This window comes from Euprymna scolopes, chromosome 28 (genome assembly GCF_053919585.1).
Source record: "Euprymna scolopes isolate OS-2025 chromosome 28, ASM5391958v1, whole genome shotgun sequence".
Classification (NCBI taxonomy): domain Eukaryota; kingdom Metazoa; phylum Mollusca; class Cephalopoda; order Sepiida; family Sepiolidae; genus Euprymna; species Euprymna scolopes.
In genome coordinates, this window is record NC_136509.1 from 51,911,734 (window position 1) to 51,938,626 (window position 26,893).

The window sequence follows — 26,893 nt, forward strand, 5'->3', positions numbered from 1 at the left end:
TTGTTGTTGTTTTTCAAAAACTATCATTCCAAGTTAAAGCGTAAATGTTAATGTAAAAACAAATAAATGTATATATATATATATATATATATATATATATATATATATATATATATATATATATATTTGCTTTTACATTAACATTTACGCTTTAACTTGGAATGATAGTTTATATATATATATATACATATATATACATATATATATATATATATATATATATATATATATATATATATATATATATATATATATAATATTAATAATCATTCCAAATTAAGACCGTAATGTTAATGCAAAAACAAATTTAATTTTAATAAATAGAAATGTTTATTAAAATAAATTTTCACTTGTCTGGTCTTTTCAACGGTTAAATTTTAAATTCTGAATATAAAGTGCTTATTAGGCAGTGGATTTCCTATTATTATTTTCATCCGTGCATACAACCAAAGCGTCATTGTTATTGGAGATTTAAACATCATTCAGCTTCAATTTTCCAAGTGCGGACGTGCCAGGTTTTACCTCTAGCATAACACGAAAGAAGAAAAAAATGTCTATTTCCTGATGAAGAATATTTTACAATTCAAAAATTAAAAAAAAAATGAATTTTATTGTTCTCCATTAGCCGAAGTAGCTAGCTTGCGGTTAAAAAATGTTACATCTGTCAAAAACTCAACTCCAAATTTTAACACTCTACAGTTAAAACTCAACTGTAAAACATGACGCACTGCTGACAAAATTTGCTACTCTGACATCCAAATCCAAAATCAACCCAGTCTTTAAAAACTCAGGATTTTTATATCCAAGCTGGAGCATCTGATTTGCATGTTATATTACACTATTACAAGCATATAAATTAAAAGGGCGGCCATTTTTTAAATTTTTTTTCTCATTCTTTTTGTCTACATGGAACTCTATTAACTTTTATTTACAAACCAGCCTGGGTGCCCGGCGTTGCCCGGCGTTGCCCGGGTGTTTGGAGGTATGTGTTGAGTAAAAAAAAAAAGTGGTAGTAGGCAAGCAGGCTCGAACCCGTAACGCGAATGAGGAAAAGAACGCGAAAAAAAAAACCTGACGTCTTTTCCGTTGCGCCCATCGCATAACCGGAAGTGATGTATGTTTAAATTAAGGCTAGACAATCGAAAAGAGCGGATGACTTTCGAAAATATCGGCGAAAAAATCTACCCCTCCCTGTGGAAAAGCGCCCAGTTGAGGGTGAAGGAATTAATGTTTTTGGCCAATTTTTCGATATTTGTCGTCCGAAGCAACAAACAAGAGCAAGATAGCCAGCAACAAGTTAAACTGTAGACCAGCTTAATGCAGGTACTGGTCTCCTGCTTTATGGTTTTTTAAAATCAGATTTGCTTCTCTTAGAGGGGTTGCCTTCACCACGGCTTACGGGAGCCCTCTCCACCCCACATACACATGGAAATAAACACATGCATGCACACATACATGTATACACACAGAATGCACGCAAACATACATACGCATGTACACATACACACATGCAAACATACACACATAGAGGCACACATAAGCATGTACTTACACATGCCTACACACACTTACACATGCACAGACATGTAAAATACACATGAAGGAGGGTTTCAAAAGTCATATATCCTCAATGATCAGGATGAAGGTGATGGTTACAATTTAATGAGTTTGACATGAATGAAAAAAAAGAAAAACAATCCAAAACAAACAATTTGTAGAAGAGACAGTCACTCGTTGAAGAATTTGTGCAACTTTACAAAGAAATGGACGTAGGAATCAGACGAAAACAAAATCCAACAGATCAGTACTAAAACGCTTGGACTTTTTTTTATAAATAAAATGTTTGTTTGCAAGACACACACTTCTGCTGTAGATAATGATGATGATGGCAAATTTCACGCATTATTTTACAAATAGATAGACGCAGAAATCAGACGAAAACAAACATCCAACTGAACGCCTGGACTTTTTTATATAAATAAATAAATAATACATACATACATGCATACATACATACATACATTTAAACAGATTTTTGCCCTTTATATTATAGAAGATGATTTACAAGATTCATAAAAATGTGTAAAAATTAAATAACCCATTTTCGTCATGAAAAATATTTTCAAGCAGCAGTGATAATTAAATTACAGATAAAATATAAAAAGTACTTTTGAAACGTTTTTAAATTCCTTTATTTTATATTTTTAAGTTTTTGTCCATGATGATGATGATGATGATGATGATGATGATGATGATGATGATGATGATGATAGAGAACAAACACACCACTCCATTTATAGTCGTTGACTACTTTTCGAAATTATCAGTTCGATAGAAAATACAATGAGAACATGAAAACTTGAACTGACAGGTGATGGACAATACATAACAGAGATTAAAATACAAAGAGGGATCTTTCAAGATGATTCCCTATCACCACTACTGATCATCATTGCCATGATACCCTGAACAATATACTAAGAAATTGCCAAACCAAATACAAGTTTATTAATACAGATGAAAAAATGGATCGCCTATTTACATGGACAATCTAAAACTTTTTGCAAGAACGCAAAAGGAATTAGAGACGCTAACAAATGCAATCAAAATCTCCAGCCAAGATATCCGAATGGAAAAATGCACACTGCAAGTTATAGGAAGGGGAAAACTGCAGACAACGAAAGGTATGGAACTACCTAATCAAGCTGAGATGAGAGCACTAGGTGAGCATGACACCTATATATACTTGTGAGTTTTAGAAGCAGAGATGATCAAAATAGCTGAAATGAAAAGGAAAATTGGAAAGGGATAGCTCAGAAGACCATTTTTGTAGAACACCCCAGGTTAGTCCTCCAACCACGACGTGACTTCAGAAATCAAGGCTACATCATCTGGGAAACGCTTTCCTTTCAAAAATAACTTCATGGCTGGGAAGAGGTGAAAATCAGAGGGTGGAAGGTCAGGAGAGTAGGGAGGATGGGGGAGGATTTCATAACCACACGCCCATGCTTCTGATCTGGCGACATGCAAGTTGTGGACCGGAGCGTTGTCCTGCAGGAGGAGGGTACCTTTGCTGATCTTGCCCTGCCTTTTGATTTTGATAGCTTCCCTTAATTTCCTCAAAAGTGAAGCATAATAGGCTCCTGTAATTGTGGTACCCTTTGCCAGGAAATCTGTCATCACTACTCCACAGAAGACTGTGAGCATGACCTTGCCAGCGGAGGGCTGCACCCTTGCCTTCTTTGGAGGAGGTGAGTCCAAGTGCTTCCACTGCATTGACTGGGCTTTGGTCTCTGGATCATAGTTATGGACCCAGGTTCCGTCCTGTGTAATCAGGCTTTTGAAAAACTTTAACTCATCTTCTTGGCACATCTCCAAATCTATCTTTGAGCACTCGACACGTTCTCGCTTCTGGAATGGTGTGAGCAACCTGGGAATCCATCTAGCAGACACCTTATGCATATGCAAATGGTCATGAATGATAGTTTCCACAGACCCTGTACTAATTTTGACATCTTGGGCTATTTGGCGAATAGTAATGCGCCAATCTTCCAAAATGGCAGCCTCAACTTAACGGACAGGTGCCTCATCAATGGCAGAAGGGGGGCGACCAGGTCTGGGAGCTGTTTCCACAGACTTCCGGCCATGTTTGAATTCACGATGCCAGCATTTTACAAGATCATATGATGGGACATTATCACCATAAGTTTCTTTCATTTTATCAAAAGTCTCCTGTTGTATGCGTCCTTTCAAATACAAAAACCGGATCACTGCTCGACATTCAACAGGCTCCATTTCACACCTGACTCAGTTCAAACACCTGTAAAACAGAAACCACAATTAGTTCAGAGCTGTAATTTGCCACATAACCCGTAGAGATATAAATCATTTCACATGCAAAATTTCAGCTAGATCGGACAACTGGAAGTGGGTCAGGGGCATTACTTATTGCACGCCCCTCGTACCCAGGAAACTTATGACCATGTACAATGTACTACACCCAAAGGATAATGCTGACTCACTGTAAGTGAAAAGGAAAGGCAGGGGAAGAGGACTGGTTTGTATAAAAGACTATGTGAATGACACGATAAAAGAATAAGAAAATACATAATGCAGAACACAAAAAGGATAATTCCTGCAGCAGAAAACACTGAAAAAAATAAAGAAAACAGAAGACAAGGCGATAAAGGATAATACGAGAAGAGAAAGATGTTATAACCAAAAAGGCCGTAAGACACAACTGGTTATAAGAAACTTCTAATGATTATAACACATATTTGGCTGCACAGTTACACAAAAAAAGAAAAAGTTCCTTGATCTAACTCAACGTCGTTAGGTTAAGGAAAAAACACACTGTTTGTACCTGGCTACCTTCGAATGACTATTCTGTGCTGGCAACATTGTCATTGTTAAAGAAAGTTTGCTCAACGGGCTGATGTTTCACTGTCCACGGGAGATCCTCGTCAAATGGTCGATGTGCAGTTATCCGCAGCGAGAGTGTAGAAAGAAAGAAAAAAACAAAGCAAACAGAAACCGCACTCGCTGTTAGAACGGTAAAGTTAAAATGACATAAGCTATTCTTTGATCTCCATACATTTATATTTTAAACAGTCATAGTTCAGGTCAGTGAAATAATCAACAATAGAAAAATAATAATCTATCTATCTATCTATCTATCTATCTATAAAAGTTAAAATGTCTGTGCCTGTCTGTCTGTCTGTCTGTCTGTCTGTCTGGGTACATTTCCCTTCAAAATAATTTTCGGTCTACAGACTCGAGATCTTACATAAGGGGTATTGAGATTTGGGAAAATCTTTTTAATCAGTTATCGACCAGAAATCTGGCTGTAAAGGGATCAAAGTTCAACGATTTGACCTTTGAGAACTCTACCAAATTACTCCGCCAATTTTGGGTCTAAACACTTGAAATTTTAGATGTAGGTTACTTCGACATGGATATAACTTTATAATTTGTATTTTAGCCCAAAACAATAAATGTTAAAGGGTCATAATTGGGGTCAAGATTTTTAACAAATTAACCTCTGCAGTCTCTACCAAATTACTCAGCCAATTTTTGGTCTAAACGTTTGAAATTTAACATAAAGGGTATTCAGACATAGGGCAATATTTTTTTATCGTTTCTTTTTTTTTCTGAAAATTTGGCTTCCAAAAGGTCAAAATTCAAAAGATTTTAACCTTGCGATCTCTAGCAAACTATTCAGATAATTTTGAGTCTAAACATTTGAAATTTTACATAAAGGGTATTCAGACATGCAGCAAGCTTGGGCGAAAATTTGGCTGGCAAGAGGTCAAAGTCTACAGAGTTGACCTTTGAAGACTCTACCAAACTCCTCCACCAATTTTGGGTCTAAAAACTTGAAATTTTAGATATAGATTGCTTGGACGTGGGTCAAACATTTTTATTTATTTGAGCCCAAAACAATAAATGTTAAGGGGTCAAAATTGGGGTCAAAGTTAAAAAAGAAATTGACGCCTGTGGTCTCTACAAACTTTTCTCTATGGTAGTTTAGAAAGCCTATGGTATAGAACGGCATCACCGTACATATGCACACTTTTTAATATATACATATACATACAAAGTTATGAACAGTACATAGGGCCTGAGCAAAGCTGAGTGGAACTGTTAATCTTTATATCTATAAAAGTGAAAATATCTGTGTGTGTGTGTGTGTCTGTCTGTCTGTCTGTCTGTCTGTCTGTCTGTCTGTGTACATTTCCCTACCAAATAACTCTGTCAATTTTCGGTCTACAGACTTGAAATTTGACATAAGGGATATTGAGAAAATCTTTTCCGACCACTTCCCTAGATGAATTCATAATTAACGGATACTCTAACTTAACATCGAAATCTGACCCCCAAGATCATTATGGGAATATGTGCCTACATTAAAGATGGCTTCCCGTGTGGCAGGGATATCTCTAGAGAAGACCCTAATTTACCTTATATGTGCTTCCGGGTTGCACTAGCTTACACCACTGCATTTGTATTTGCCCTCTATCACCCCCACAACAGCGGAGTTACTATCTTTAAGAGTATATCTGAGAAAATAGACCACATCCTGTCTGCACGTCTCTCAGCTAACATTCACATTTGTGGTGACTTCAATGTCCATAACGTGGAATGGCAGACCCACTCAAATAAGACAGATGATGAGGGGAGGTTCTGTCATGACATTGCCATTGCCTATGACCTCACTCAGATTGTTCGCGAGCCCACCCGAGTGCCAGATACTACCGGTCAGTTTGCAAGCCTTCTAAACCTTTTTCTCTCAACCTCCCCTGAGCTATGTTCATGCACTATTCTTCCTCCTCTAGGATCCTCCGACCACTCCGTTCTATCAGTTAAGATAAAAATGAAATGTAATAAGTCCCCAGACATACCCCTCCACCATACTGTATACCGATACTCCATGGCTGACTGGGATAGCTTCCATACATTCATATCTGATCTACCTCTGCATTCCATGTTTCAAAAGGATGTGTCCTCTATAGTATCAGACATAACCGAATAGTTAATTGTAGGCATAGACCGATTCATACCATCTAAAAAATTCCAACAAAAACCTAACAGCCAGCCATGGTTTTCCCCAGAATGTGCTGCTGCCATTGTGCATAGAAATCAATTTTCCAATAGCTACAAATGTAATAGATGCACTAAGACTAAAGCTGCTTTCAGGAACGCCAGCAACCACTGTAAAAGAGTAATAAAAAATGCAAGAGAGCTATATGCCCAGTCTGTTAAATCCAAAGTAGCTGATCAGCGGCTTGGTTCCCACCAGTTTTGGCAAATAACAAATAGGATCCTGAACAGAAGTTTGTGTTCTATCCCAACCATTATCAATGGACCAGAGGTCATCTCGACAACTTCAGACAAGGCCAAACTATTTGCCAAGAACTTTGCAGATAATTCTACCGTATGCGACGAAGGCCATCAACTCCCAATATTTCCTCCTATAACACAAAACACGCTAGGTAATATACAAATATCTGTGCGTGAGGTCGTCAAGCTAATCAAGAATCTTGATTCCAGTAAAGCAACTGCCCTGACGGCATCCCAATTATAGTGTTAAAAAAGCTTCAACCTGAACTTGCTCCTATACTTACAAAACTGTTTAAGCGTTGCCATAAGGAGAAGTGATTTCCAACACTCTGGAAAACCTCATCAGTATGCCTGTATTTAAGAATTCAGGTGATAAGTCCTCTCCTTCTCAGTACAGACCTATAAGTCTCCTGTGTGTCATGAGTAAGTTGCTGGAATCCATACTAAATAGAGAAATATTCAAGCACCTCAGCAGAAATAACCTCCTTATTGACATGCTATATGGTTTCTGTTCTGCAAGATCTACCGCAGATGTGCTAACGGTTATATCTCATAGGATTAGCGAATCTCTGGACAAAGGCTACCTTTCTAGGGCAATTGCTCTTGACATATCAAAGGCCTTCGACAAGGTATGGCATAAAGGCCTACTTTACAAGATTTCCAGCTACGGTATAACTGGAAATGTTTTCTCAATCATTAAATCATTTCTCTCTAATAGGCTCATAAGAGTAGTGGTCGATGGACAAAAATCAGAGGCCTGCAGTATAAATGCTGGAGTCCCTCAGGGGTCTATCCTGGGCCCAACTCTCTTCCTGATCTACATCAATGATCTCCCAAAACACATACTTAAATCATTCGTTGACAACTATGCTGATGACACGACCATCTACGGCAACACATCAAAGGCTGTAAATGACAAAGTTCTCTCTGATTCTCTCTCCTCTGATCTCGAGCGTGTAGTTCAGTGGGGGAAGATGTGGCTGATTACCTTTAAAGCTCCTATCTTTACACCATCAACGCTCTGATCCCCATCTGGCATCAATTGTGATGGATGGCTCTCGCCTAGGAGAAGCTCTGTTTTGACAAGCTTCTGGGCTTGACCTTTACTCCTGATATGAAATGGAACACGTACATCAAGTCTGTTGCCAGGGTCGCTGGAAAGATGGGGGGTTCCTTCTACCGCTCCAGATGATATCTCACTACTGATGCAATTCTCTATCTATATAAAAGCCAAGTACGTCCAAGGATGGAATACTGCTGCCATATCTGGGCAGGAGCTGCTAAAAATAGCCTATCCTGCCTTGACAGAGTACAAAATAGACTTCGTGGCTTAGTGGGGGATGCCTTTTTCTCTTCCCTGCAACCTCTCTCCCACAGAAGAGACGTTGCAAGCCTGTCTTTGTTTTACCGTTATTTCCATGGCAAGTGCTCGCCTGAGCTCCAATCTCTGGTCCCCCCCTTGCCAATCTTTTACGAAAAACACCTGTCTAGCTGAAGCTACTGTCAAAGATTTTCCCCACTCCCTATCTGTGCCTAAATCAAAACGTAGATTCCATGAACACAGCTTCTTTCTTAGAACAGCACGCCAGTGGAACTCTGTTCCGTCTGCCTGTTTCCCACCTGACTACAACTTGGATGTCTTCAAATCCAACGTAAACAAATTCCTGATGAACCGCCCCCTTAAGTAGACACTTTATGAAATCTCAACACTAACGTACAACGTACTGTACATGCAATAAACCTTATCCTTGAGTGGCTTCCGGGCCTTGATAAGTGGTGATCTCCTTGTAAAAAAAAAAAAAAAAAATTGCTGTTAAGGGGTCAAAGTTCAACGATTTGACCTTCGAAAACTCTACCAAACTTCTCCGTCAATTTTGAGTCTAAACACTTGAAATTTGAGATGTAGGTTACTTGCACATGGATCTAAATTAATAATTTGATTTGAGCCCAAAACAATCAATGCTAAGGGTCATAATTTTGGTCAAAGTTTTAAAAGATTGACCTCTGCGCTCTCTACCAAATTACTCAGCCAATTTTTGGTCTAAAGATTTGAAATTTTACATAAAAGATATTGAGACATAGGGACAGGATTTTTAATCAATTTTTAGTCAAAAAGTTCCCTTCCAAGGGGTCAAAGTTTAAAAGATTTTACCTTTGCGGTTTCTAGCAAACTATTAAGCCAATTTTGGGTCTAAACATTTGAAATTTTATATAAAGGGTGTTCAGACATGCTGCAAGCTTTTTAATCAGTTTTTGGGAGAAAACTTGGCTGGCAAGAGGTTAAAGTTTACAGTTAACCTTTGCGGGCTCTACCAAACTCCTCCACCAATTTTGGGTCTAAACACTTTAAATTTTAGATAGATCAAACATTCTAATTTTATTTGAGCCCAGAACGATAAATGTTAAGGGGGTCAAAATTGGGGTCAAAGTTAAAAAAAAAAATTTGAAGTCTGCATTCTTTACCAACATTTCTCTATGGTAGTTAAGGAAGCCTATTATATAGAAAGGCATTACCGTACATATGCACACTTTTTAATATATACATATGCACATAAAGTTATGAACAGCACATACGGGCCGAGCAAAGCCGAGCAGAACTGCTAGTATATCTATAAAAGTGAAATTGTTTGTGTGTCTGTCTGTGTGTGTACATTTCCCTACCAAATTACTCTGTCAATTTTCAGTCTAGAGAATCGAGATTTGACATAAGGGGTGTTGAGATTTGGTAAAATCTTTTTAATCGGTTATCGGTCGGAAATCTGGGTGATAAGTGGTCAAAGGTCAACGATTTGACCTTCGAGAACTCTACCAAACTCCTAGGCCAAGTTTGGGTCTTAACACTTGAAATTTTAGATGTAGATTCCTTTGACATAGATTAAAGGTTTTAACTTGATTTGAGCCCAAAACAATAAATGTTAAGGGATCAAAATTGGGGTCAAAGTTTAAAAAATTTGACCTCTTAATTTTTGGTCTAAACATTTGAAATTTTACATAAAATGTATAGGCCAAGTTTTGATCGGTTTTTGGCCGAAATTTTGGCTGCCAAGGGGTCAAAACATAAAAGATTTGACCTTTGGCGTCTCTAACAATCTATTCAGCCAATTTTGGGTCGATATATTTGAAATTTTACATAAAGGGTATTTAGACATCTAGCAAGCTTTTTAATCAGATTTTAGGTGAAAATTTGGCTGCCAAGAGGTCAAAGTTGGAAGAGTTCACCTTTGCGGACTCTACCAAACTCCTCGGTCAAATTTGGGCCTAAACACTTGAAATTTTAGATGTAGGTTACCCAGACGAGTCAAACTTTGTAATATATATATATATATATATATATATATATATATATATATATATATATATATATATATATATATATATATATGCACATTAAGTTATAAACAGTACATAGAACCCGAGCACAACTGGGCTGAACTACTAGTAGTCGATAAAAGGAAAGAGAGGGTAACAGAGGTTTTATTCAACAAATAAACGGTGACATTTAATTTCCCTTCCCGGGTTTTTGCTTTTCCCTCATTTTTTCTTTCTCCGCGCTTAATTTTCCTCTCTTCTCCTTTCGATTTTTTTCCTTTTTTTATGGATTCATTCTTTTTAAATGATTTTTTTTTAATTTCGAGGTATATCTTTGCTGTTTCAAGCTGATACACCGACTCTCATTCTGAGTTACTGATTTGCTATTTTGCTGAATTCAAAATAATTCATATGGCACCGGTCTGCTTACTCCAAATCGAGTTTGCCTTCGAATTTTCAAACCGAATTCCACCGGATTCTCTAATAAACGCTAACTCTCTGCTGACGAACAGCTGTGCACTGCTATTTATCCTAAGATTGTGGTCGTGTAGGGGTGGAATTTCCCTTTCTATCGACCAATTAACTCACGTCACATTGATTCTCACTGATAGACGATTAGTCAACAGACCACAAGCCTGACTCAAATTTTGGAGGGTGAACATGATTTCACATCTCATCAATCAATCAACGGATAAAATTTGATTTTTGATTTGACAATTTTGTCATCAATCGAAATCTCAAAGTGAATTAGGATTCCCCCTTTTTGCGTGGAAATAATCTTTAATAAATAAATCGAAAATAAATCTTCAACCAAAACTCACTCTCACCAAGCAGCACATTCAGTCTATTATGTAACCCCAAACACACATTAATTGAAATCTCAAAATGAATTAACGTTTCCCCTTTTGCTTGGAAACCTAAAAAAAATTACTTATTTGTCATTTCCACCTCACTGGTCTGTCTATTCTATCATGCAACCAACTATATGCATATGAAACGGCCTGATATCTACTAGTGGATATATCTAATGTAATCATGACCTATAGATATTATAGTAATTAGTGGACGGCCCACCTGGTTCTGAGAGATTCAATCTCTCATAATAGCTACACGGACAATTCATAAGGATAACGAAAGATGAGATTAATGAAAACATTTGGACATGACTACAAAAAGGAAACCTAAATAGAAAAACTGAATCCCTAATAACAGCCACATAAACGATAAGAAACAATCAAATCAAAGCAAAGATCAACAAAACACAAGAAAACGGCAAATGTACAAATCAATAGTAAACGGCTGTTGCAATGATGCAAACTAATTTGAAAATGCTTTCAAAGGCGGTGGAGAATACTGGAAATCTGGGGAGACTTGTTATCACTCAGACTTTAGGAAACACCACAGGTTATTCTCAACTAGAAATCTTTGATGATGACCTGTGTGAAAACGTCTAGTGAGTGCATAATAATTATAAAGGAGGATGGAAGGACTACAAAAGGAAAGCACTAATCCCATATTCACTGGATGAGTGTGGAGAGTATTTGAACCTGGGGAAAGCTTATTGCTACCCAAATGTCAGGGAAAATTAATGGTTGTTGCGAGCGAGAAATTAATGGTAAGTGGCTGTTGAGATAACACAAAGTCATTTGCAATTGTTATCATAAAATTCAGTGCAATTTTTCCCGGTCTCCCAGCCAGGATTGGTAAATCCTACAAGGGTTGATCAAAAAGTGTGAAAATTTTTTTGCCATTTTCAAAAATTGGTATTGAGTTGAATTGTGTATAAATGAATTTCAGAATGAAAAGATTTTAACGATTCTGTAAGAACACACTTGGCGTCAGTTCTTTGATTTTGATTCTTGTAAAACACAATTTTTAAATATATAAAAAGAGTTTAGATGGAGATAGAAGACAATCAAATCTGGTGATAAAAATGATTGTTTATGCATTGAAGCAATTTGGCAGTCATATTTCTGTTACAATATTAAAATGTAACTGCATTTTTTAAATTATTTTAAAGACATTTACAATGTGTTTTATTACTTTTTGTTACATACTTAATTTATATTTTCATGTATCTTTATAAAAACTTAAATAGATCCTTTTTCTATATAAAAACTTGTAGTAGTAGTAGTAGTAGTAGTAGTAGTAGTAGTAGTAGTAGTAGATTAACAGCCTTAGCTATATTACTCCTCTAAGTAAAAATGAGATTCTACATTTTAAGGCGATTACGTGTGAGCACCCGGAAAAACTAAAAGAGAAGAAAACATAAAACTCAATAGTTTACGAGGGTCGATTTCACATATAAATTAAATATAAAATAAGCTCTCATTTCCAAGACATTCTAGCAGTTTATAGCATTTAACAAAAATTGTTATTTTTTTCTGTGATATGAATTTTGTGGGTCATTTAGGGAGGAATGGGGGCCAGGGAGAAGTCTACTTTTTTAAGGGTGCGTAGTTTTATGACCTTATCAGTCAGACGTAGGATTAATGTCAAATGAATTTAGTGAACATCCCTAAAATCAGCAGTAGGTTCTCTACAGTGCAATGCAGACATGTGAAGCTTCTTCCTAGCGCATTGCAGCAGATCCCAAACTAGAGCAAGTAATTATTGATTTGATTATAAAGTGGGTGATTTCACCGATTTCGATGATGATAAAATGTATGAAGATGAAACATTCATTGATCCTTATTACAATGTCGAGTCCCCCTACTAGTATATATATATATATATATATATATATATATGTGTGTGTGTGTGTGTGTGTGTGTGTGTGTGTGTGTGTGTGTGTGTGTGTGTGTGTGTGTGTTGTGTCGTGGAACAACAGTGAAAATAAGAACAATCAAGTCGATGTTCCGTTAAGGAACAAGTGTATTAACAATAATGTACAAAGATAGGAAAGCATTGTTTGAATTTGTAGGGACACTCATTGTACCAATGTTTATCTCCACACCTCCAACGTGGTCCAGGTGGATCTTTTCCCTGTTTCTTTCTCTGGTTATTTTTTTAAGTCGAATTTTTCTTTTGATGGATCTTTTTTAATATGCGACACTCCGCTTTCCTCTGTGTCACGACTGTCTTGTTTCAATGCAATAAACCGTTCACAGTCTTCCGCTAAGTTTTGTAGTTTTAAATTCGGTTCGCTTTCGAGTTTATTTAAAACATGACGCCTGATTTCAGCGTCATTATTTAAGACCAGGCCTTTGTACAAATATTAAACATTTAAAATTATCTGATGATAATTCTTCCAGTTTAAAATTGTCGCAATGCTTGTTCACTATACTTGCATAAGTAGTGTAGTCTTCTTCCTCTCTTCTAGTAACATTCATACATTTATATCGCCTATGGAAAAGAGACGTTTTTTTTTTGTTTGTTTTTTTACATAGACGCCATCACTTATCAAGGCCGATAGGCCACTCAAGGATAAGGGTTAAAGAGTGTAGAGTAGTCAAAAGGACAATATAGTAATCGATAGTAATGGAAGTTCGGTAAATTTGTTAACTTAAGTGGAACGGCTCATCAGAAACTTGTTCACGTTGAACTTGAAGACAACCATATTATAGACAGCTGGAAAGCAGGAAAACGGAAGACAATTCCACAGACGTGCAGTTTTAAGAAAGAAGCTTTGTTCATGGAATCTACGATTAGGTTTAGGTACAGATAAAGAGTGGGGAAAATTATTGATAATGTTTTCAGTTAGTCTAGTGTTTCTTGCGAAATTTTGGCGAGGGGGGGGAGCATACATTGAAGCTCAGTCGAACACTTTCCATGAAAATAACGATAAAGCAGAGACAAACTCGCAACATCTCTTCTGTGAGATAGAGGTTGCAGCGAAGAGAAAAGGACATCTCCCACCAGGCCACAAAGTCTATTTTGAACTCTATCAAGGCAGGACAAGTCTTTTCTAGCAGCTCCTGCCCAGATGTGGCAACAGTATTCCATCCTTGGACGTATCTGGCTCTTATATAGATAGAGAATTTCATCAGCAGTGAGATATCTACTGGATCGATAGAAAGATCCTACCATTTTTCCAGCGGCCTTGGCAACAGATTTGATGTACGTATTCCATTTAAGATTAGGAGTAAAGGTCAAGCCCAGAAGCCTGTCAAAACTTGAGGCCTCCCCAAGACGAGAGCCATTCATTTTAATTGATGCCAGATGGGGATCAGAACGTTGATGATGTAAAGATAGAAGCTTGGTTTTAGATGCATTAAAAGTAACCAGCCACTCCTTTCCCCATTGTACAACGTGATCAAGATCAGAGGAGAGAGAATCGGAGAGAACTTGATCGTTTACTGTCTTAGATGTGCTACCATAGATGGTAGTGTCGTCAGCAAAAATGTCTACGAATGATGTAAGGATGTGATTTGGAAGATCATTGATGTAGATCAGGAAAAGAGTTGGGCCCAGGATGGACCTCTGAGGGACTCCAGCATTTATACTGTGAGCTTCTGATTTTTGTCCATCAACTACTACTCTTATGAACCTATCAGAGAGAAATGATTTAATAATTGAGAAGACATTTCCAGCTATACCATAGCTGGAGATCTTGTGAAGTAAACCTTTATGCCATACTCTATCAAAGGCCTTTGATATGTCAAGAGCAATTGCCCTAGAAAGGTTGCCTCTGTCGAGAGATTCGCTAATCCTATGAGATATAACTGTAAGCACATCTGCTGTAGATCTAGCAGAATGGAAACCATATTATGTGTCACTAAGAAGGTTATTTTTGCTGAGATGGTTGATTACTTCTCTATTTAACACAGATTCCAGCAACTTACTCATGACGCACAGAAGACTTATTGGCCTGTACTTAGAGGGGGATGAACAATCACCTGAATTCTTAAATACAGGGCATACTGATGAGATTTTCCAGGGTGATGGGAAGCAATTCTCCTTAAGACAACGTTTAAATAGTTTTGTAAGTATGGGTGCTAGTTCTGGTTGAAGTTTTTTGAGTACTATAATTGGAATACCGTCAGGGCCGATTGCTTTACTGAAATCAAGGTTTTTGATTAGCTTGGCAACATCACATACAGATATTTGTATATCACATAGTGTGTTTTCTGATACAGAAGGAAATATTGGGGGTTGGCAGCCTTGGTCGCAAAGGGTAGAATTGGCTGCAAAGTTCTTGGCAAAGAGTTTGGCTTTGTCTGATGCTGACGAGATTACCTCAGGTCCATTGATGATAGTTGGGATAGAGCACACGCTTCTATTCAGGATTCTGTTTGCTATTTGCCAAAACTGGTGGGAACCAAGCCGCTGCTCAGCTACTTTGGACTTGACGGACTGAGCATACAACTCTCTTGCGTTCTTTATTACTTTCTTACAATGGTTGCTGGCAGTCCTGAAAGCGGCTTTAGTTTCCATACATCTATTATGTTGGAAGCAGTGGAAAAAGTGATTTCTGTGCGCAATAGCAGCAGCACATTCTGGAGAAAACCATGGCTCGCTGTTAGGTTTTTGCTGGAACTTTTTCGAGGGTATGAAATTGTCTATACCTACAATTAACCATTCTGTCAGATCTGATACTATAGACGACACATCCTTTTTAAACATGAAAGGCAGAGGAAGAGCCGATATAAATGTACGGAAACTATCCCAGTCAGCCATAGTGTATCGATATACTGTACGATGGAGAGGTACGTCTAAGGACTTATTACATTTCATTTTTATCTTAATTGATACAACTGTTTTTGCAGAAAACAGTTCTGTAAGTAGTGTAACTGTTTCTTGGAAGCTTAACTCACTGGTCATTTTTGGGAGAATAAAATTCACGAACTTTGTATGCTCGGCTGTTCCCAATTTCCTGAGCAAAAGCCTAACTTTTTTCGCGTCTGACCAGGTACCACAATCCGATATAAAAATATCCTCCTATCGTCTATAGTACTGGACGAAAGTGACATCGTCTTCTAGATTATAATTGAAATTTTCAATAGTGGCCCACACAGCTGTTTGAGAAAATGCGTTATGATTATCGTCCACTTTAATTAACTGTGTCACCTCCAGAATTTTTCTTTGTTCCTCCTTTGTTTTCATCAATATTTCCTCGAAGCGTTTCTGTTGTTGAAGCATTTTTCTTCAAATGCTTGCTTAAATCTCTCTTCTCTTTCTACTTGTTGTTGAATTTGCTGCTTTTGCAACGCAAGATTATGCTCTGCCTGAAATTGAAACAATTCCAACAGTGAATCTTTGAATTTAGCATCCATCATACGAATTCAGTTTACAATTTACGCTTGTATTAAAGAAATATTCCTTAGTAACAAAAAAACTTAACCAAGTTTTCTTTCCCAATTCTTTTGTTTGAAGAACAACAGTTTAGCAGTCCTTTTGTAACTTAATTTGTTGAACATTATATTTCTCGTCTTACTAGAAACAATCCAGTGAAATAACATTTGTTTACATTTTTTATTTGCACACGTTTTTACGTAGCAAAAATAAAATCCGTCGCTTTAAATATCTGACGAATTCGTATGGAAAACTTTTAGTTTTTTTTTTGGGGGGGGGGAGAGGGTTACCCTCTTTGCCTTTTGCAAAAAATGACTTGATTCTTTACGTGTTTGCTAAGCACAAATGGCGTATGCGAATAATTATTTTTCATAGTCTGTCTCTTTTTCTCTTGACAAAGTCAAGCGTGTTTTTTTTTTTCAAATCCCAGATGTTATCAAAATAACGATAAGTTTACACGGTATTTGCTAGTTGGTTTTGGACATTTAACTTTGCAGAAGAAAATTCTTACCGTAGGAAAAATGGCTTCTGGTGAAGAAAAAATGAACCCTTTTTCCCTTTCTAAAACACTTGGTAAGTGTGTTCAATTATTAAATAATTGACAACATTTGCGTTTTTCGCTGTAGATTTTGGTAGCAAGTTTTTTCCCGTTACCAAATTACTATTTTAGTAACTAATTCGCTGTTAATCCTTGCGTATCCAAATATCTGTTAAAATGACGAAAGTGTTCTGCCGTAAAGATTTTACGAATCTTTATTTCAATCACTTTTGGTGATTCTCTGCAGTGACGGTCGTTTTGATTCCTTGTTGCCAATCTGTTGGGTCGTGGAACAACAGTGAAAATAAGAACAATCAAGTCGAGGTTTGGTTAAGGAACAAGTGTATTGACAATAATGTACAAAGATAGGAAAGCGTGTATATCTGCTGGGCACTCAGCTAGCAGTTGAAGTGCAGTTGTATCTCTCTCACCGGTGTTGGAATTACTAGCGCTATTTATAGCGCTAATCGGTGTAAATTCCTCTGTTCAAGGAAGGCCAGTACAACAATATATATATATATATATATATATATGTATGTATATATTCTATTTTTTGCTCTTTTTATTATGCTTACTTTCTAAGTAAAACGTATTTATCCCCCTTGCATTAACGATGCCTTTGAAATGTACGCCACATATCTTTTATAAGTTCGATTCAGCATAATTTAGATAGATAGTTGTCAGAATTGTTTTAACTAATTTTCGAAGTATATTCAACTAACTGTATTAAAATTAACTTATTTTACTGACTATATACGTAATCGTCACTTTCTGTCGAAAATAACTTTTAACATTAGCTGTCTGTTAATATGCGTTCCTTCGCAAGAAACGATTGTTACTTGTGTCGCTGGATTGTGTTGTAGCTTATCTGTTGAGCTATTTTTTGAACCTACGCTAGGTACGAGCAGAAATGGCGAAAAAATAGGAGGCACAGTTTTAGTTAATAATGAAGACAACGAAATGGAGTCTCATTTTAACATTCAATAAACAACTTTATTTGTCATTTTCGTTAGTAGCGTTAGTTGAAGAGAGAGAAAAGTGTTCAATGTGTTTAAAGATAGAATTAATATATTGCCGGCTTATTGAGGAGAGAACAGCTCAGTCCACACGTGTTTATAGCTAGTAGTCGCCGGGGTAAACTAAGCCGATTGAAGAAAGAAAGGGCAAAGTCTTTAGTTTGTTTGTGTGTTGTTGTGTGTGATTGTGAGTTGTATCGACTAGAGTAGTCCTGTAGAATGATAAATAAAGTTTGTGTGGGTACAGCACGTGGAAATAAATGGTAGTTAGAAGTACTCATGTTATGTTCTGCTTCCAGGGTCAGGATCAAAGAGAATTGAGAGCTTCGGGTTTCCCCTTTTATATACTCTGTCACGTGATAAAGAGCTGGCTTGTGATTGGGCAAGCCAGAAGGAAATAGATTTCAAATCTCAAAGTCGTGAGAAGTAGCTCCTGCCTGTGTTTGTAGCGAGTGTTGGCTGCTACATAGTTTTGAAAGCCGGTTTATCATCATTTTTTTTTTTTAGATTTCCGACTACCTTTTCTAAATTTAATTTCTGAAAGAAAAGAAATAGTTGTACACTTGAAAAAAAAGTTATAATGAAAAATGTTTTCATGATGACATTCGGAAGCTGACAAATTCAGCTAAATTTGGAAGTTTGATAAATTCACTGTAAAAATCCTTTGAAAGATAAATATTGGTTTTCTGAATCTATTCCAAAGATAATTAGTAAAGTAAAGATACTGAATTAAATAAATAAATAAATAAATAAAAACTTTGTTTGTACAAAAAAAATAGCGTAATTAGTCCCCAAACGTGAGAGACTGAAGCTTCAGAGACGGAAAACGAAAAATCACAACGAATGAAAAATCGTCCAAGTGTGGATTCTGTGCTGTTTCTTGTCTTATTTTTCTAAGACTCTAAGACACACACACATTAAAATTTATAAATTCATTTGCGTGGGAATTACAGGATTCACCCACACCAAACCTCTTGGGTCAAAAAGCAGGACACTTGAGAAATGGCTGACGTAGTTGAAAGCACTTTTTTTTTGTTTTTGTTTTTGTTTTTGTCAAAAATATTAATTTTTTTTACCAAGCAGGGCTCGATTTAAAAAACTTATTTTTGCAAGACTCTGGGAGCCGCTAAAAAAATATAAAAGGCCTGGAGAACTTCTCTCTTCAGGAAAGCCGACACCAACAGCAACGCTCGCCGAGTGAAATTCAGTAGCTAAAATGACAGCTTTTCTCGCATGTCAAAGAACATTGCTTGACTCTCTCTTTCTCTCACTTCAACACAACACATAGTCGGATTTTTTCTCTCAAGCTCTCAAAGTCTTCACCTTCTTTCTCCCTTCCTTCTTTCATACCGAGTGCCACCTTGGCACACACTAAAAAGTAATTTCTTTTCTTTTAACGGAAATAAACAAAAGCTTATTTTATATCATTTGGTCGTGTATTTCTTTTTATTTATTTATTCATATATTTATTTCAGGAGATTTATGCAAGACCCCCAACAATTCTACAGAAGCCCAAAATGTCAGGAATGACTGCAACTGGCGTCAGGTGATTAAAGAGAGGTTGGGAGTGCTGGGTTATTTTGTTTTTGTTTTTTTTTTCTCCTAGCTGTGCATCCGCACATTTCTATCGTGAACGTTTGTATAATTTTTACCATTTTTCCTATTTTTCTATGTTCCTGCTTTTAAATTATTATTTTTATTTTTCAAGATTATATAAAAATTATGTTACACCGAAAGTTTCTCATTGATTCAAGCAAGGAAAATATTAGAATCTCAAATATAAAAATTATGCAAAGCATCTAATCTAAAAAAAAGAAAAAAAGTAAAAATATTTTTTGCAATTATATTTTTTTGTGCGTGTGAAAATATTAAATAAACAAATCTGAATTAATATTGGTAATTCGAGAAATTAACTTTTCTTCAAATTATATCGAACTTATGAATACGGACTTTAGGGGTTACTTTTGTAATGTTCCTGAAAAAAATTATTTTTCTGTTTTTATTGTTACAATTTACGATACTTTATTTTAATAATAATAAAACAAAAGCAAAAATAAATTCATTCATTTTTTTTTCATACTGAAAACCATAACTTTAGTAAAGGTGTGTTTTTTTGTTTAAAAAAACACTTCTACTAAGATTTAAATAAAAATAATGGATTCATTATATTTCCTAATCATTATTTGATAAATACTGAAAATTTTGTTTAAATTCGTAAATTTACAGATTTTTGGTAAATTTTTAAATAAATGGAAGGGGGTCAAAATGTGTATACATTTTGAGCATCAGCATTCATTTTGCACGTACTTAACCTATTCAGTTTTCAAACATGTCTGTTGAATTTATTTTCAGTAATGTTATGTACACATAGGCTGACTGGGGTCACCAGTTGGTTCTTTGTTAGCCACTATCTGTGTAGGTTTTATTAGCAGATTCTTTTGGCTTGTAACCTATTTTCGATACGTCGATGATAATTGTTGCATGTTCAACGCCATATTTCTTAATACACGTAATTATATCCAGCCTTATGATTATAATTTACATGTGAGAAGGAAAACAATTTTATTCTTCCGTTCCTGAATGAATCTGATTCTTCGTTTCTTGCATCTTTTTATCACAAACTAACATTCATTGGCTTAAACTACCATTGGGACTCAAACCAAAATAAAATAAATCGGGTTTATCCTCAGAGGTACGAAAAAGTGGTGAAAAAAAACAAACAAATGTATCACAAATATAACAAGATAAATTAGTCTTCTACCTACATAGACAAGACAAGTTTTTAGTGGTTTTATTCAAATGTTTATTCGGTTAAAAAAAAACCTATAGTGTCGAGCGTTAGATGAGAACAAGAAAATGGCTGCAAATTGACACGTTAACGTTTTGATAATGACTTAAAAATAAAAAATTATACAAAATACTATTAGAAACTATGTTACCGTGATATATATTTGGTGGGTTTCTAACAGTATTTTATTACCGTTATAAAACTTTGTTGCATTAAATGAAGTAGTTGAAAATAATCATTTTTTTCCTACATTTCTTAGTAAAATAGAGTTACAATGAGTTAAGATTTTGAATTGCCAAAAATGTTATATTAAGCTTTTCTTGTAACTTATTGTTATATCTGTCTTTGGCTAAAAATGCATATTATGTATATTATATTATATCAAGTTATTTTCTTGGCCATTTTTATCCCAAACAAAAATGGTCATTAAATTCAAAAGTTACAAACATTTTTAAATACAAACAAAAAAAGGTGTTTGTTTTTACTGTAGCATGGAATATTTACTTTTCTACACAATAATAGATCTACATAACATAAAATTAGAATCGTATTTACTGTAGTTACGATGGATCGTTATCTTAACGAGACCAATTTTATTTGGATTAAATGGAAAGACACGGGCGCTTTTGTAGCAGTGTCAGAAATTTCGTGAAAATAGTGAATAATTCCACCCCATCTTTCCAAGCTTATAACTCCTCGAAAAATGTAATTCAAGCCCTAATTTTTTTTTTCAATTAAAGGAGCAAGGACCAAGGTTTTATTAAAAAAAAAAAAAAAAAAAAAAAAACAATGTGTTTTTTTTTTTAAAAAAAGGTTTTAAACTTCGGACTTTACAGGTAAATTTCTAAAAAAGCGATTTTTTTTTTTTTTTGTTTTAAATTTGAATATATTATTTATTGACCTTTTCTCTTCAATTTGTGATATATAAAACTCCCCGACATAATTAATTATTTACTTTTTAATAGACATTTCAAAATGAGAGGCGTGAATTATTCGACCCCCTGTCTTTCCAAGCTTATAACTCCTCGAAAAATGTAATTCAAGCCCTAATTATTTTTTCAATTAAAGGAGCAAGGACCAAGGTTTCATTAAAAAAAAAAAAAGACAAAAAAAGACAAAAAAACAATGTGTTCTTATAAAATAAGGTTTTAAACTTCGGACTTTACAGGTAAATTTCTAAAAAAGCGATTTTTTTTTTTTTTTGTTTTAAATTTGAATATATTATTTATTGACCTTTTCTCTTCAATTTGTGATATGTAAAACTCCCCGACATAAATTAATTATTTACTTTTTAATAGACATTTCAAAATGGGTGACACTTGGGGGGGGGGCGTGAATTTAAAAAAACGTTTGTCTAAAATATTATATTCGGTTTATTGGAAAGAACATAAAATTTCACATTGACCCTGAAAATATCGTAAAAATAGAATCAATAGAAAAATTTTGATAGATTTTTAAAGTTTAAAAATTGAAAAATATTGAGTTCGGAAAATTCATTAATGTTTTAAAAAAAAAAAATATTTCTATTACTTTTAAAACAACTGTAATAGTTTATTTTGGAAGTATAATCCATAAAGAAAATAAATAACCCACTTTTAACAGAGAAATTACGAGATTTTTATATTGTATTCGCAGTTTCGTGTTAGGGGTGTCAAAAATTCCTACAAAAATTCTGATACTGCTAGCGCTTTTGTAATCATCGTTATCGGTTCATGGGAGATAACTTTATTTTACTAAGCAATTCCTTTAAATTCTCATATGAGAATTTGGGACGCTAATTACAAAGTTACTTTTTTATTATTATTATTATTATTATTATTATTATTATTATTATTATTATTATTATTATTATTATTATTAAAACGCAACGTCAGCTGATATTTGAGCTTGATGAATGCCTGGAAAATCACTTAATTGTAAGAAAAAATGGCGCTTTTGGATAATTCGAAATTGGTCTGAGGGAGATAACTCCATTTTACAAACGGATTCATTCATTTTTTTTTTTTTTTTTTTTTTTTCCGTAAGAATTTGGGACGCTAATCATAACGGAATTTTGGATTCGTCACCAAAATCCGTTTTTCATAGTAACAAAATGAAAGAAAAAAAAAAAGGAAAAAAAGCATTTAGAGCAAATTTCTCGGAAATGAGTAACTAATGGAAATGAGCAAAGAAATACAGACCCGATTAAGTTTAAAATGATCTAAGTTTATTAAAACAAAAAGTTATCCATTGCCTTTATTTCCCAAGGCTGGGGTTAAAAAAAACCCTTAAGAAACATTTTAAAAATACATATAAAAATATAAAAAAAGACGTCAATCCTTACTTGCAAGAAAGGCTGAAAGAAAAGAACATATAAAAAAACGGAAAACAGTCCTTGTTTAGAATTCAGTCCTTTTAACAAAATGTTCAGTCTTTCTTTGACAAAATGTTCTCTTTTTTTCTTTTCTGAAAGGACAAACAAAAAGTTTCTTTGACCTAAAATGGGAGAAAGAAGTAATTTCCTTTGTGAAGCCTCAGGTGCCTTTTAATTCAAAGGGGAGAGAAGACCATAAAGCCGCTTTGGTAGGCTTTATGTGTACAAATACGGGGTAAATTCATGAATTATGGAAGATTTCCTTTCTGAAGGAAACTTCGGTTGAAAAATCTTTCAAAGAGGGGATTTTCTTTCTAGGGGCGATATTCTGCTCCTCTCGTCGGCGAAATTAATTTTTGTTCTCACAAACACTTCGTTAATCCTTTGAGAATAATAATTTACCAGTTGTAAGACTCGTTTGTCTTTTAATAACAGGTATTAATCTTCCAGTCGTAAGACTTAGTTGTCTTATAATGACTGAGAATAAAATAACGTTAACAGTTTAGTACCACCCAATGAAGTTCTAAACAAACGGTTTTCTCTAAAGGAGAGAAAAAACCGTAGACTTTAACGTCAAAAATCCTTTTTTGACGGAGCCGAATAACGTCCTTCTTCTTGGCCGGCTAGATTCAAACTGACGAAAATGGGCAAAAGCCCTTTCCTCCTCCTCCTCCTCCTCCTCCTCCTCCAGAGGGTAGGAGTGGAGCCGGCTGCTAGAAAGTGAACTATACCGATGCTGATGATGATGGAAGTGACCTGCGTTCCTTGACCCAAATGGCGAGATGTTGAATGTGTATCAATAAAAAAAATAAATAAAAATTATTTCTGTATCAAAAATTTCAACAATCAACGCAAAGCACTTAACATTATAAAAACATTAATAACAAAAAAGAAACTGATATTTGGGCTTGACTATAAATGCGCTGGAAAAGTCACTTCTAATTAATTATAAGAAAAAATGAATCGTTTTTCAACTACTTTATTTAATGTAACAAAATAACATTGACATTACAAAAATACCCCGGAAAAGTAATTTAAGATTAATTACAAAATGCCCTGGAAAGTCACTTCTGATTAATTGTAAGAAAAAATGATTTGTTTTTCAATTATTTTATTTAATATAAAAAAAAAAGTTTTAATATTACAAAACCGCTCTGGAAAAGTCACTTCTAATTAATTTGAAAAAAAAATGAATTTGAAAAATGATTTGTTGCTAACAATTTAATTAATGTAACAAAGTTTTAAAATTACAAAAATGCCCTGGAAAAGTCATTTCTGATTAATTGTACAGAAAAAATCATTTCATCCTTGTGTAACCGCCCTCTTCAAGGTACATTGGCTTCTTTAACAGGTCTTGCTTTACAAGTCTCTGTGATGAAGTTCGTCCAGTCGATTATTTTTAAAATTAAATTAAGCACTTTCAGCGACTTCATTAATAAAGTCGCTGAAAGTGCTTAATTTAATTAATAATCATATTCTGAATTTATTCAGCAAAAGAGAATGGCAAATTTAGGAAGTGTTAGTGCAAGTAAAGAATTCATAATGGACCATGTGATGACACCACAAGAAATTCAGGATTTTAACTGGAATTTTACTTACATTTTACCAAAGTTAACGGAAATTATAGTCCACTTTACAGCTTCACTGCTAATTCGATTACATGTGTGGCATGTGAAATGTTCAAGTATTTGCTAAACAAAAAAATGGTTGCCACTGGAGATGCAAACAATGTCTGTCAGCAATTACCATATGTAAAGGGTCTTTTTTTTTAAACATAAGACAGATAATAATGTGTTGACATAAAGCAATACAGGAGGAAATTTGCATTTCATCATACAATCGTCAACTGGATGAACTTCATCAGAGAGACTTGTGAGCAAGACCTTTTGAAGAAGCCTTGAGAGGAGGGGGCGGTTACATGAGGGCGATACCGCTAAGCTAGTGGAGATAGACGAGTATTTCTTCTTCAAGAAGAAATATAATCGAGGACGAATTAGAGATGGCTTTTGGGCATTCAGGGCAGTGGGGAGAGGGAGCAACAGATGCAACATAACAACGGTTGAAATGAGGAACCGTGAAACATTAATCCGAATAATTCGTTCGTGGATTATTTCCAGGAACAAGAATAATTTTGGGTGGATATAATAGATTAACAATCAAGGAACAAGAATAATTTCGGATGCTTATAATAGATTGGAAAACTTTAAGAATGGTATTTATCAGCATGCCACGCGCCCTCCGAGGCCCGGGCGACAAGATCAAAGTGTAGTATCTGTTCCGGCAGATACTGCACTTAAGATAATTTGTACCAGTCAATGGAGGGGAAACCCTCTATACTGGGACAATTATTATTTTTGGTAACCAGAGTGACCCCTTTTAGGGGAGCTGGTTTTTACCTCACATTAAAAACGGCCTTGTGCCTAATTTGCTCAGTGGGGGAGCAAATAAATACCATCTGTTCCGGCAGATACTGCACTTAAGATAATTTGTACCAGTCAATGGAGGGGAAACCCTCTATACTGGGACAATTATTATTTTTGGTAACCAGAGTGCCCCCTTTTTGCCTACTTTTAGGGGAGCTGGTTTTTACCTCACATTAAAAACGGCCTTGTGCCTAATTTGCTCAGTGGGGGAGCAAATAAATACCATCTGTTCCGACAGATACTGCAAGCAAAGGCCAGATGTGGGGGCAACCCCACATACCTGACCTTTAACCAGCTCCCATTTCCCACCTCTCGGGAGCTGGTCCCCTTTTTCCCTTCCCCCTCCCTTCACTCCTCACATTAAAAATTGGCCTTGTGCCTAATTTGCTCGGTGGGGGAGCAAATAAATACCCACAGTTGTCCACGAGGAAAACTTTGTCAATCCAGATGATGATATGGTTCATACTAAAATTATCAAATGTTAGTTTTGTTTTAAAACGTTTACAAATAATTAACAACAAAATTCCTGTATTTCATTATTAAAAATTCAAGTGCGTTTAAAAGTAATTAAAATTGATATTTTTATGTAAGTTTGTGATCATATGCAAAAAAGACACTTGGGGAAACTGTTGGGTACAACAGAAGAAATGTTTCATTTGCACCTGATGGAGTTCGTGTGGTGGCGAAGAGTTACTGACAAATATTTCCACGAATAGTGAATTGTATCAGAGAGCAATATTGTTTTATAGATAGATAACGTTGTTACAATATCGTCACATTTTACTTTTTTTAATGCTATAAAACTATGTTACATTAAATACAGTAGTTGGTTTTGTTTAATAAAAATGGCAATTCCTATGCAATTAGCGTTACATTTTCCGTTTTTTGTTTGTTTGTTTTTTGTTTTTTAATAATGTTTTTTGTTACATCAAATACAGTAGTTGAAAAACAATTTTTTTTCTTACAATCAATCAGAAGTGACTTTCCATGGTATTCTTGTGATGAATCAGAAGTGACTTTTTCAGGGCATTTTTTTTATGTTAAAACTTTGTTACATTAAATAAAGTAGCTGAAAAACGAAAGAATTTTTCTTACAATTACTCAGAAGTGACTTTTCCAGCGCATTCATCGTCAAGCCCATATATCAGCTTCTTTTTTTTGTTATTAATGTTTTTGCAATGTCAAGTGTTTTGCGTTAATTAGCGTCCCAAATTCTTGTAAGCAAAAATGAATGAATCTCTTAGTTAAATGGGGTTATCTCTCTCAAACCAATAATGCGTTATCCAAAAAACGCCGGAAAAGTAATTATATATATATATATATATATATATATATATATATATATATATATATATATATATATATATATATATATATATATATATATATATA